The sequence below is a fragment of the Oncorhynchus clarkii genome, unplaced genomic scaffold (assembly GCF_045791955.1).
Source record: "Oncorhynchus clarkii lewisi isolate Uvic-CL-2024 unplaced genomic scaffold, UVic_Ocla_1.0 unplaced_contig_5227_pilon_pilon, whole genome shotgun sequence".
NCBI lineage: Eukaryota > Metazoa > Chordata > Actinopteri > Salmoniformes > Salmonidae > Oncorhynchus > Oncorhynchus clarkii.
The window spans coordinates 35903-47785 of record NW_027258836.1 but is presented as its reverse complement, the minus strand read 5'-3'; positions in this window follow the sequence as shown (position 1 = coordinate 47785).

Sequence of the window (11883 nt, the reverse complement as noted above, 5' to 3'; positions counted from 1 at the left end):
CAGTGAGATCTAGACCAGTTGTGGCACTCTCTTTATGTGTGTCTGGTGCTCTGTCTAACTCTGCTTCACTCTCTGCTTCTTCACTGTCAGGGTCAGTCTCAGATCCAGGGTCTGTGCTGGGGTCTGAGTCAAAGTCACTCAGCATATAGCTATGACTGGATTGTTTAGACTCTTCTTCACCATCACCATGAGCTTGGAAGACTCCTCTCCTGGAGGCTGCAGTGGCATTGTTAGACATCTGGATAGGAGAACATGAGATGTAATATAGATTTTCTTTATGAACTTTATAGATCAAAGGTATTTTTAAAGAAAAACTTACACAATGGCAGCTATGTTGACACTGCCATGTTGATCTGAGTCTTGCTGTTGGAAAAGCACTTTAGACTACAGTGACAGACTTTCGGCTGCCACAGATGCACCTCGCCAACTTATGTCTACAGTCAGCTTCGCTATCCTTACTGTTCGAACACACCATTGCGATGAGCGAGCAAGGGGCCAGGGTTCCGGTATTGAACATAGAGAAGTTAGATTTCAAAATTCCTAATAAGACACTTTGGTTATCACTTTGTGCAAACATCACTCACAGTCGAAGATATGAACATTTTATATTCATCTAATGTCTGCCATGTTTTTGGATGATGTGATGATGTTGTTGCAGCTCACGCTGCTCCCTGTGCGCACTGAGTGCTAACGTGTGTGTGAAGTTGGGTGCTGTAAACCGGATGCAACCCGGATATAGACGGTCCATGAATCGGCGAGCGAAAGTGAGTAGATTAAAATAAATTATAGTTGTCACATGCGCCGAACACAACAGGTGTAGACCTTACAGTGAAATGCTTACTTACAAGCCCTTAACCAACAATGCCGTTTTAAGAAGAATAAGTATTAAGAAAGTATTTAAAAAATAAACTGAAGTAAAAAATCATAAAAAATAAATAAATAAAAATTCAAGAGCCCCAAATTCAAAAATTTGGTGTGGCAGGGTAGCCTAGTGGTTAGAGTGTTGGACTAGTAACCGGAAGGTTGCAAGTTCAAACCCCCGAGCTGACAAGGAACAAATCTGTCGTTCTGCCCCTGAACAGGCAGTCATTAGGCCGTCATTGAAAATAAGAATTTGTTCTTAACTGACTTGCCTAGTTAAATAAAGGTAAAAATAAAAAATAAAAAATAAAAAAAATACAATAACAGTAACGACTCTATATACAGGGGGTACCGGTACAGAGTCAATGTGTAGGGGCACAGGTTAGTCGAGGTAATTGAGGTAATATGTACATGTAGGTAGAGGTAAAGTGACTATGTATAGATAATAAACAGAAAGTAGCAGCAGAGTAAAAATGGGAGGGGGGTTTCAATAGCTTGGAAGTAGAAGCTGTTAAGAAGCCTTTTGTACCTAGACTGCCCTCCGATACCACTTGCCGTGCGGTAGCAGAGAGAACAGTCTATGACTAGGGTGGCTGGAGTTTTTGACAATTTTTAGGGCCTTCCTTCCTGACACCGCCCAGTATAGAGGTCCTGGATTGCAAGAAGCTTGGCCACAATGATGTACTTGGCTGTACGCACTACCATCTGTAGTGTCTTGTGGTCGGAAGCCGAGCAGTTGCCATACCAGGTGGTGATGCAACCAGGAGGCTCTCGATGGTGCAGCTGTAGAACTTTTTGAGGATCTGGGGACCCATGCCAAATCTTTTCAGTCTCCTGAGGGGGAATAGGTTTTGATGTGCCCTCTTCACAACTGTCTTGGTGTGTTTGGACCATGATAGTTCGTTGGTGATGTGGACACCAAGGAACTTGAAGCTCTCAACCTGCTCCACTACAGCCCCGTCGATGAGAATGGGGGCATGCTCGGCCCTCCTTTTCCTGTAGTCCACGATCATCTCCTTTGTCTTGATCATGTTGAGGGAGAAGTTGTTACCCTGGCACCACACTGCCAGGTCTCTGACTTCCTTCCTATAGGCTGTCTCATTGTTGTCGGTGTTTTGTCATCAGGAAAAAGGGAGGCGCAAAATGGGAAAAAAGGGAGGCGCATCGGGGCTAGTCGCATTAGAAGGGGTGGGAGATGAGGAAATGTTGGACAGGCAAGGAGGCATGGCTGAGTCAAATATGAATGCTGACTTAATAAAGTGTTGATTAAAGAGCTCAGCCATGTGCTCCTTGTCAGTAACAACCACATCATCAATATTAAGGGACATGGGCAGCTGTGAGGAGGGGGGTTTGTTCTCCAGGTTTTTAACCGTTTTCCAGAACTTCTTGAGGTTAAAGCATTTTGCCAAATGGAATTCTTGAGGTGGAGTAACTCTGCCAGATCAAGCTCATACCAGGGGCTGTTTTTAATTCTCATTTTATTTTGGGGGATGGGTTTGTTAACAAAACCACTGAAAATATCAAAAAAGAAGGTTCTTTCAAGCTTCTTTGACAGAGGGGATCAAGCAGATTCTATACCAATCTACAGAGGCCAGGTCATGAAGGAAGCCACCCTTTGCCTTGATGACAGCTTTGCACACTCTTGGCATTCTCTCAACCAACTTCACCTGGAATGCTTTTTCAACAGTCTTGAAGGTGTTCCCACATAAGCTGAGCACTTGTTGGCTGCCATTCCTTCACTCTGTGTCCAACTGTTGTGGAGGCCAGGTCATCTGATGCAGCACTCCATCACTCTCCTTCTTGGTCAAATAACCTTTACACAGCATGGAGCTCCTTTGGGTCATTGTCAAATTGAAATAGTTGAAAAACAAATGATAGTCCCGCTAGGCGCAAACCAGATGGGATGGAATATTGCTGCAGAATGCTTTGGTAGCCATGCTGGTTACGTGTGCCTTGAATTGTAAATAAATCACTGACAGTGTTCACCAGCAAAGTACCTCCACACCATCACACCTCCTCCTTCATGCTTCACAATGGGAACCACACATGCAGAGATCCTCCTGCGTCTGCATCTCACAAAGACACAGCGGTTGGAACCAAAAATCTCACATTTGGACTCATCAGACCAAAGGACAGAGGTCCATCGGTCTAATGTCCATTGCTCGTGTTTCTTGCCCCAAGCAAGTCTCTTCTCCTTATTGGTACTCTTTACTAGTGGTTTCTTTGCAGCAATTCGACCATGAAGGCCTGATTCACGCTGTCTCCTCAGAACAGTTGATGTTGAGATGTGTCTGTTACTTGAATGAGGGTGAAGCATTTATTTGGGCTGCAATTTCTAAGGCTGGTAACTCTAATGAACTTATCCTCTGCAGCAGAGGTAACTCTGGGTCCATTCCTGTGGCGGTCCTCATAAGAGCCAGTTTCATCATAACGCTTGAAGGTTTTTGCGACTGCACTTGAAGAAACTTTCTAAGATCTTGAAATATTCCGGATTGACCCCCCCCTACCTTGTCACAACACAACTGATTGGCTTAAGAAGGAAAGAAATTCCACAAATGTACTTTTAACAAAGCACACCTGTTAATTTAAATGCATTCTAGGTGACTACCTCATGAAGCTGGTTGAGAGAATGCCAAGAGTGTGCAAAGCTGTCTTCAATGCAAAGGGTGGTTACTTTGACGAATCTCAAATATAAAATATATTTTGATCTGTTTAACACTTTCTTTGGTTACAACATGATTCCGTATGTGTTATTTCATAGTTTTGATGTCTTAGCTATGATTCTACAATGTAGAAATAGTACAAATAAAGAAAATGCCTTGAATGAGTAGGTGTGTCCAGACTTTTGACTGGTACTGTATATAATTATTTTATATATTTTGGGAGGGAGTTCCCCTGTCCCATTTTGTATAATTAAGTGTAATGGATTTATACTATAATTCAGTTGGGGGCGGTAATGCAACATATTGGATGCCAACTGCCGTTAACTATCACCAAAGAAGAATCGCTACTGTTGACTGGCGTAGAGTTCGGCTGCCTACTCCAACTTGCCTCTATAAAAAATATGGTGTGCACAAACAACCCGAAAAAACCCTTGCCGAAAACCAAAACGAACAAAAATTTCACAAAACATTGTCATAATATGTAAACATACTGTTCAAAACTGTTTCAGCTGGGATTCATACAGAGACCATAAGTTAATTTAACTCATGTCTGTTAGCAAAAAAGCTTGTTGTGAACAGCGCACATTTCTTAGTAGGCTAGTGCATAATTATAATGGTTTTTTGTGTGTGAGAGGGGTGTTGAAACTAAATTAGTAAAGACAAGATTGTGGCTAATAAAACTGAGCACAAAAATAAATGTTTTCGGGACCATGGAAATCTATGCGAGCCATTCCAGAGAAAAGAGCTAAACTAGTGGACTAGTTTGTAAGCCTACATTTTTTACATTAGCAGGAGCAGGCCTGCAAGCCAAGGGCGAGAAAATGCCATCTTCCTAATTTGATATTGTTCCCGTTCGCCAAGTCTAGAATTGTAAACTAATAGAAAATAATCATATATTTTAATATCTCTCCTCAACCCCCAATTTCATTGCAGGAAAACATAGTTTGGAAAGCAAATGGCTATTGCTGTAAAGAGAAGGCTTCAGGGCTTCAGGCTTTTCGGTGCTGTATAGTCTGTTTGTTTGTGGTGTTGGTCTTGGCTAGCTTAATGTTCCGGTTAAAATACACCAGTTATGCTATTTTGGATCACGCTGTTGATGTCATGCAGCCTGTCGTTTTTGTGTTTATACTTTTTCATAACGACAAAACAGCAAGTTTGATGTCTGCGACAATAGAATGTTCATGATGTCACTCTGACAACTGTATAGACATGTCGATAGACGTGGTATAAACCAGCCTTTAGTCTTGAAAACTTGTTTAGTAATATAAAGTACTCACTCAGTTTAGCACATGGCCTCACATGTGAATCCTTAAAGAGATGGGTGGGGCTAAAGCTTAAGATGGTATGAACAATGCTGAATGGGTCTAGACAAAGAATGAGCTCTCCAGTAGGTGTACCGAAACATTCAAGGGCCATTTTCTCAAAAGTGGTTTTACAAGTTTTTCAACTTTTAAAGCAGAATTACTTTCCCATTGTTCCTCAACTGCAGTGTATGATATACCATTTTCTAGCTCTAAATATTTACTATAATCCAATGTAAAAAACACAATTTCAAATTTTGCTACATAAGACCAAATCGAGCCAGTCAGTCACATTTTTCTAACTAGTGAGAATGCTCGGAAGCAGGCAATGTTGAAAAGTCATCTTTAGACATGTTGTAATTTTCTTAAATGTTGTTTTATAATTTACTAAATCAAGCAGACAATAAGAAAATTGCATTTAAAAAAGTTGAAATGTTTTCTGTGAGCCAATGGGGTAACCTAGGTAACCACAGGAGGTTTCCCCACAGGCGGGCGGGGCCATGACGTTCTATGTTCTATCTAATAACGACTTGAGCTTCTCAATTACACTCCATGCTATTCTCAATACTACACTCAATCTTCCTCGACTCAGTTACTTTATTACATGGCAGACTTTGTCTTGATCTGTGTAATGATATCCCCAATGCCCAATAATACTTGTGTTTTTTCTTCCACTGTTCCCACCCTGTGCCGAAGAACCACCAATGCGCTTGTGGTCAGTCCTTCAACCAGTGGCATACCTTTACATCGCAGGCAGTGCAAACCAGACAACCTTTACATCACAGGCAGTGCAAACCAGACAACCCTACATCTCTGACCATCTCATGTTTGAGGTTCACGACTCGACATTTACGCTTGTCCTCTTGTCCGCTCAACTAAAATAAATAGTCGGACAAGAAGAATATAGATTTAGTTGTCCGAATGGACAAGTAAAAAAAAGCACAAATAATAATATCAAACAATTACTCCGATTAGAATTGGATCAGATAGGCCAATATTGATATAATATTCAAAATCTATTTTTCATGAACATCAATTTTTAAAAAAAGCCTACATGTCAAAGTGTAAGTGATATACATATTGGCTACAGCCTCATGTCCAAAATGGTGCTGACATGAGGGAGGCGCCAGAAAATGTAGCCAAACTTTAATGAGATGTTTAAGTACATAAATATAGGCCAAAACGGCAGTCATGTTTGACAAATATAATGAAGGATAATTAACATCAACATCTAAAGCAGGTGTCAAACTCGTTCCACGTAGGGCACAGTGTCTGCGGCTTTTTGCTCCTCCCTTGTACTTGATTGATAAATTAAGGTCACTGATTAATTAGTAAGGTACTCCCGAAACCTGGTTGGCTGGGTCTTAAAACCTCTCTGGTACCAGTGGGACGGTAGCGTCCCACCTCGACAACAGCAAGTGAAATTGCAGGGCGCCAAATTCAAAACAACAGAAATCCCATAATTTAAATTCCTCAAACATACAAGTATTATACACCATTTTAAAGATAAACTTCTTGTAAATCCAACCACAGTGTTCAATTTCAAAAAGGCCTTACGGCGAAAGCACACCAAACGATTATGTTACGTCAGCGCCTAGTCACAGAAAACCATACAGCCATTTTCCAGCCAAGGAGAGGGCTCACAAAATTCAGAAATAGCGATTAAATAAATCACTAACCTTTGATGATCTTCATCAGATGGCACTCCCAGGTCTCCATGTTAGACAATACATGTTTGTTTTGTTCGATAATGTCCCTCTTTATGTCCAAAAACCTCAGTTTTGTTGGTGCGTTTAGTTCAGTAATCCAAAGGCACAATGCGCACTCACAACATCCAGACGAAAAGTTTTTTAAAAGTACAATAAAAGTTTTTAGAAACATGTCAAACGATGTTTAAAATCAATCCTCAGGTTGTTAAATAATCAATAATATTTAAACCGGACAAAAGCTTCGTCAATAGAAAAAGAGAAACAAGAAAGGCGCACTCCCGATCACGCGTTGAAATCATGTCTGGAAATTTCCACTGTCCACTCATTGAAAGTGCTGTATCTCCCTCATTTTTCAGAGTAAAAGCCTGAAACAATGCCTAAAGACTGGCCACATGTAGAAGAAGCCATAGAGATCATGAACTGTGTCCTAAGTCTTTGTATGGTGGATAGGCTTTCAATGGAAAAACAGCAACTCAGCTTTCACTGTAGAAATGTCATCTTAACATTTCAAACAACTACAATACCAAAGCATTTCAAGTGAACTTTCAATAACAAGTTTACAGTCTGGAACTCTTAGGGCAGCGATCCGCCTACACCCTTTGACATTTCACATGTCTATGGCAGCTCTGGGCTTGACCTCTCTTCCTGACCTTGTGCGATATGATGCTGAGCATGCTTCTGTGTCAGTCAACAGTTCTTGTGGTGTTGCAAGTAAGTATGGTGTATGTTGTGCTGTGTGTGTGTTCAGTCCATCACGTTCTCTTTCAGGGGAACAGTTCATCTCATCAGTGTGTTGTTCTTTTGTGGTCAGTAGGTGACGACGATTGCGGCGGTACACCGCTCCTTCTGCGGTATGGACTTGATATGAACGTTCAGTGTCAGCTGGCTGGATGACGACTGTTGGCTTCCAGAGGCCATGCTCCTGGATTGTAACGGACTCTCCGTCGATCAGTGGTGGCAGTGGTCTAGCTGACCTGTCGTAGTAGTATCGCTTTTGTTGTTGTTGCAGCTGCTGGTTGGTGCTGGGAAGGATTGAGCGAAGTCTGCGGCTCATCAACAGCTGGGCTGGTGATTTTAAGTTGTCAACTGGAGTGTTGCGGTATTCAAGGAGACTGAGGTAGGGGTCTCGCTTGTCTGCTATTGCTTTGTCCATTAGTAATTTAGCAATCTGCACAGATTTTTCAGCAAGGCCATTACTTTGAAGGTAATGTGGTGACGTGTGAACTCCCATGCTTTTGTGAAGGATTCAAACTCATTTGATTTGTAACAGGGCCCATTGTCAGATATTAAAGTCTCTACAATGCCATGCCTGGCAAAGGCTGTTTTCAGCTTGTGTATCACAGCTGCAGATGTGGTGCTGTTAAGGTTGTCGAGTTCGAAGTATCTGCTGTAGTAGTCCACTGTTACGATGGTTCCAGAATTCTTATACGCTCTGAGGGCATTTTCTCCTCTCCTCAGGCCATCCATCCTGTTTGACTTTCCTCAGCTGTGTGAGTTGTGAGTCCTTTTCTGTTTCTATTCGGATCTCAGTTTTGTGTCACTGACTGGTAAGTTGTTGTACACAGTGTGCACTTGCATGTCCATGCCTTCACAGAGGCTGCTGTCCTTGTAGGTAAGAAACTTCCTGGAGAGTGTGTCTGCGACAGGGATGTCTTTGCCTGGACAGTGAGTGATTGCGAAGTCGTATTTTTGTAGTTGAAGGATCATTCTCTGTAGCCTTGGCGGGGCTGCGGCTAGTGGTTTCCTCATGATTGACTCAAGGGGCTTGTGGTCGGATTCCACAATGACTTGTCGTCCATATACGTACTGATGGAAACGTTTACATCCGAACAGAATGGCGTAGAGCTCATTTTCGATTTGAGCTTAGTAGATTTCACAGTCTGTGAGAGATTTGGAAGCATAGCCGATGGGTTTTCCTTCTTGCAGTAGCACTGCATCTAGTCCATACTTTGACATGTCCACTTGGAGTCTAAGCTCTTTGTTGGGGTCGTAGTAGGCAAGGATTGGTCCTGGTTCTCTCGTGATCAAGTCTTTCACACTCTGGAAAGCAATGTCATGTTGCTTGTCCCAGAGAAACTCACTGGACTGCTTTAGCAGTTGACGCAGAGGTGCATTAGCATCGGAGAGGCTGGGTGCAAACTTGACTAAGTAGTTGACCATGCCAAGCACTGTTTCAGCTCTGCACGGTTCTTTGGTGGCTCCATTTCTTTTATGGCTGAGATCTTCTGTGGGTCTGGCTTGATTCCATTCGCTGTGAGAAAATGTCCGAAGTAGCTGACCTCTGTAGCGCCGACTGTGCTCTTCTCGGGGTTGAGCCAGACTCCTCTCTCGCGGGACCTTTGCAGCATTTCAGCATTGCAGGTTTCTGGGATAATGGTGTTGATGTGAGCCATTAACAACCTTTCAAAGCACTTCATGGCTATGAACGTGAGTGCAACGGGTCTGTAGTCATTTAGGCAGGTTGCCTTTGTGTTCTTGGGGACAGGGACTATGGTAGTCTGCTTGAAACATGTTGGTATTACAGACTCAATCAGGGACATGTTGAAAATGTCAGTGAAGACACCAGCCAGTTGGTCAGCACATGCCCGGAGCACACGTCCTGGTAATCCATCTGGCCCCGCAGCCTTGTGTATGCGAGTCCAGCTGCACTGGCGAGTCCAGTGCAGCTGGACCTGTGAACAAACAGCATTAAACACTTAAACCGCCCGCATACATAGGTTTGGCTGGTGCCTAGCAGAACTCGGCTAGGTGAACCGAATGAGTGTGCTCGCATACTCCCTTAAAATAAAAATTAAAAAAAGGGGAAAGGAGCGACATTACCCCGGGACCGTAGAGGACGATGAGCTGGTAATAGCCATCTATGGGCAAAGAAGGAGGTGACAACAGACTCAAACAAGGAATGACATAAATTACATAAAACATCCAGGTTTTAAACAATTAAGTTTATGGTTAAATAGTTTAAAATTGCTAACTCCTCCGCTCAGATTCAAGGTGGGTGATGTGCGGTGTGACCATTTGATCTGAACAAACCAAGTAAACAGAATCAAGCCTTTAGACCAGGGGTGTAAAACTCATTCCGTGGAGGGCCTAGTTTGTGCAGGTTTTTGTTTTTTTCTTTCAATCAACTTCACTAGGGTAGGGGGCAGCATTCGGAATTTTGGATGAAAAGCGTGCCCAAAGTAAACGGCCTGCTACTCAGGCCCATAAGCTAGGATATGCATATAATTAGTAGATTTGGATAGAAAACACTCTAAAGTTTCCAAAACTGTTAAAATAATGTCTGTGAGTATAACAGAACTGATATGGCAGGCGAAAACCTGAGGAAAATCCATCCAGGAAGTACTATTATTTTGAAAGGCTGTTTTTCCATTGAAACCCTATCCACCATACAAAGACTTAGGACCCAGTTCACGATCTCTATGGCTTCTTCTACATGTGGCCAGTCTTTAGGCATTGTTTCAGGCTTTTACTCTGAAAAATAACATGTTGGATCATTGTTTCAGAGTCTATGTTGATTCAGTTGGTGTAGTATGCAATATACAGTGCCTTGCGAAAGTATTCGGCCCCCTTGAACTTTGCGACCTTTTGCTACATTTCAGGCTTCAAACATAAAGATATAAAACTGTATTTTTTTGTGAAGAATCAACAACAAGTGGGACACAATCATGAAGTGGAACGACATTTATTGGATATTTCAAACTTTTTTAACAAATCAAAAACTGAAAAATTGGGCGTGCAAAATTATTCAGCCCCCTTAAGTTAATACTTTGTAGCGCCACCTTTTGCTGCGATTACAGCTGTAAGTCGCTTGGGGTATGTCTCTATCAGTTTTGCACATCGAGAGACGGACATTTTTTCCCATTCCTCCTTGCAAAACAGCTCGAGCTCAGTGAGGTTGGATGGAGAGCATTTGTGAACCGCAGTTTTCAGTTCTTTCCACAGATTCTCGATTGGATTCAGGTCTGGACTTTGACTTGGCCATTCTAACAGCTGGATATGTTTATTTTTGAACCATTCCATTGTAGATTTTGCTTTATGTTTTGGATCATTGTCTTGTTGGAAGACAAATCTCCGTCCCAGTCTCAGGTCTTTTGCAGACTCCATCAGGTTTTCTTCCAGAATGGTCCTGTATTTGGCTCCATCCATCTTCCCATCAATTTTAACCATCTTCCCTGTCCCAGCTGAAGAAAAGCAGGCCCAAACCATGATGCTGCCACCACCATGTTTGACAGTGGGGATGGTGTGTTCAGCTGTGTTGCTTTTACGCCAAACATAACGTTTTGCATTGTTGCCAAAAAGTTCAATTTTGGTTTCATCTGACCAGAGCACCTTCTTCCACATGTTTGGTGTGTCTCCCAGGTGGCTTGTGGCAAACTTTAAACAATACTTTTTATGGATATCTTTAAGAAATGGCTTTCTTCTTGCCACTCTTCCATAAAGGCCAGATTTGTGCAATATACGACTGATTGTTGTCCTATGGACAGAGTCTCCCACCTCAGCTGTAGATCTCTGCAGTTCATCCAGAGTGATCATGGGCCTCTTGGCTGCATCTCTGATCAGTCTTATCCTTGTATGAGCTGAAAGTTTAGAGGGACGGCCAGGTCTTGGTAGATTTGCAGTGGTCTGATACTCCTTCCTTTTCAATATTATCGCTTGCACAGTGCTCCTTGGGATGTTTAAAGCTTGGAAAATCTTTTTGTATCCAAATCCGGCTTTAAACTTCTTCACAACAGTATCTCGGACCTGCCTGGTGTGTTCCTTGTTCTTCATGATGCTCTCTGCGCTTTTAACGGACCTCTGAGACTATCACAGTGCAGGTGCATTTATACGGAGACTTGATTACACACAGGTGGATTGTATTTATCATCATTAGTCATTTAGGTCAACATTGGATCATTCAGAGATCCTCACTGAACTTCTGGAGAGAGTTTGCTGCACTGAAAGTAAAGGGGCTGAATAATTTTGCACGCCCAATTTTTCAGTTTTTGATTTGTTAAAAAAGTTTGAAATATCCAATAAATGTCGTTCCACTTCATGATTGTGTCCCACTTGTTGTTGATTCTTCACAAAAAAATACAGTTTTATATCTTTATGTTTGAAGCCTGAAATGTGGCAAAAGGTCGCAAAGTTCAAGGGGGCCGAATACTTTCGCAAGGCACTGTAAATGGTTACTTACCTTGAGTCCAAACTACAGAGCATGTATTCAAAAGAAATGCTTAGAATATGTAAACATTTTTATTTTGTTTTAAAAGAAGGGGGATGTAATATTCATATGTGTAAACATACTGAATTGTAATTGGATGCATTTTACTGCCGTATGATACTGTGCTATGATTGGTTAAGACCAAC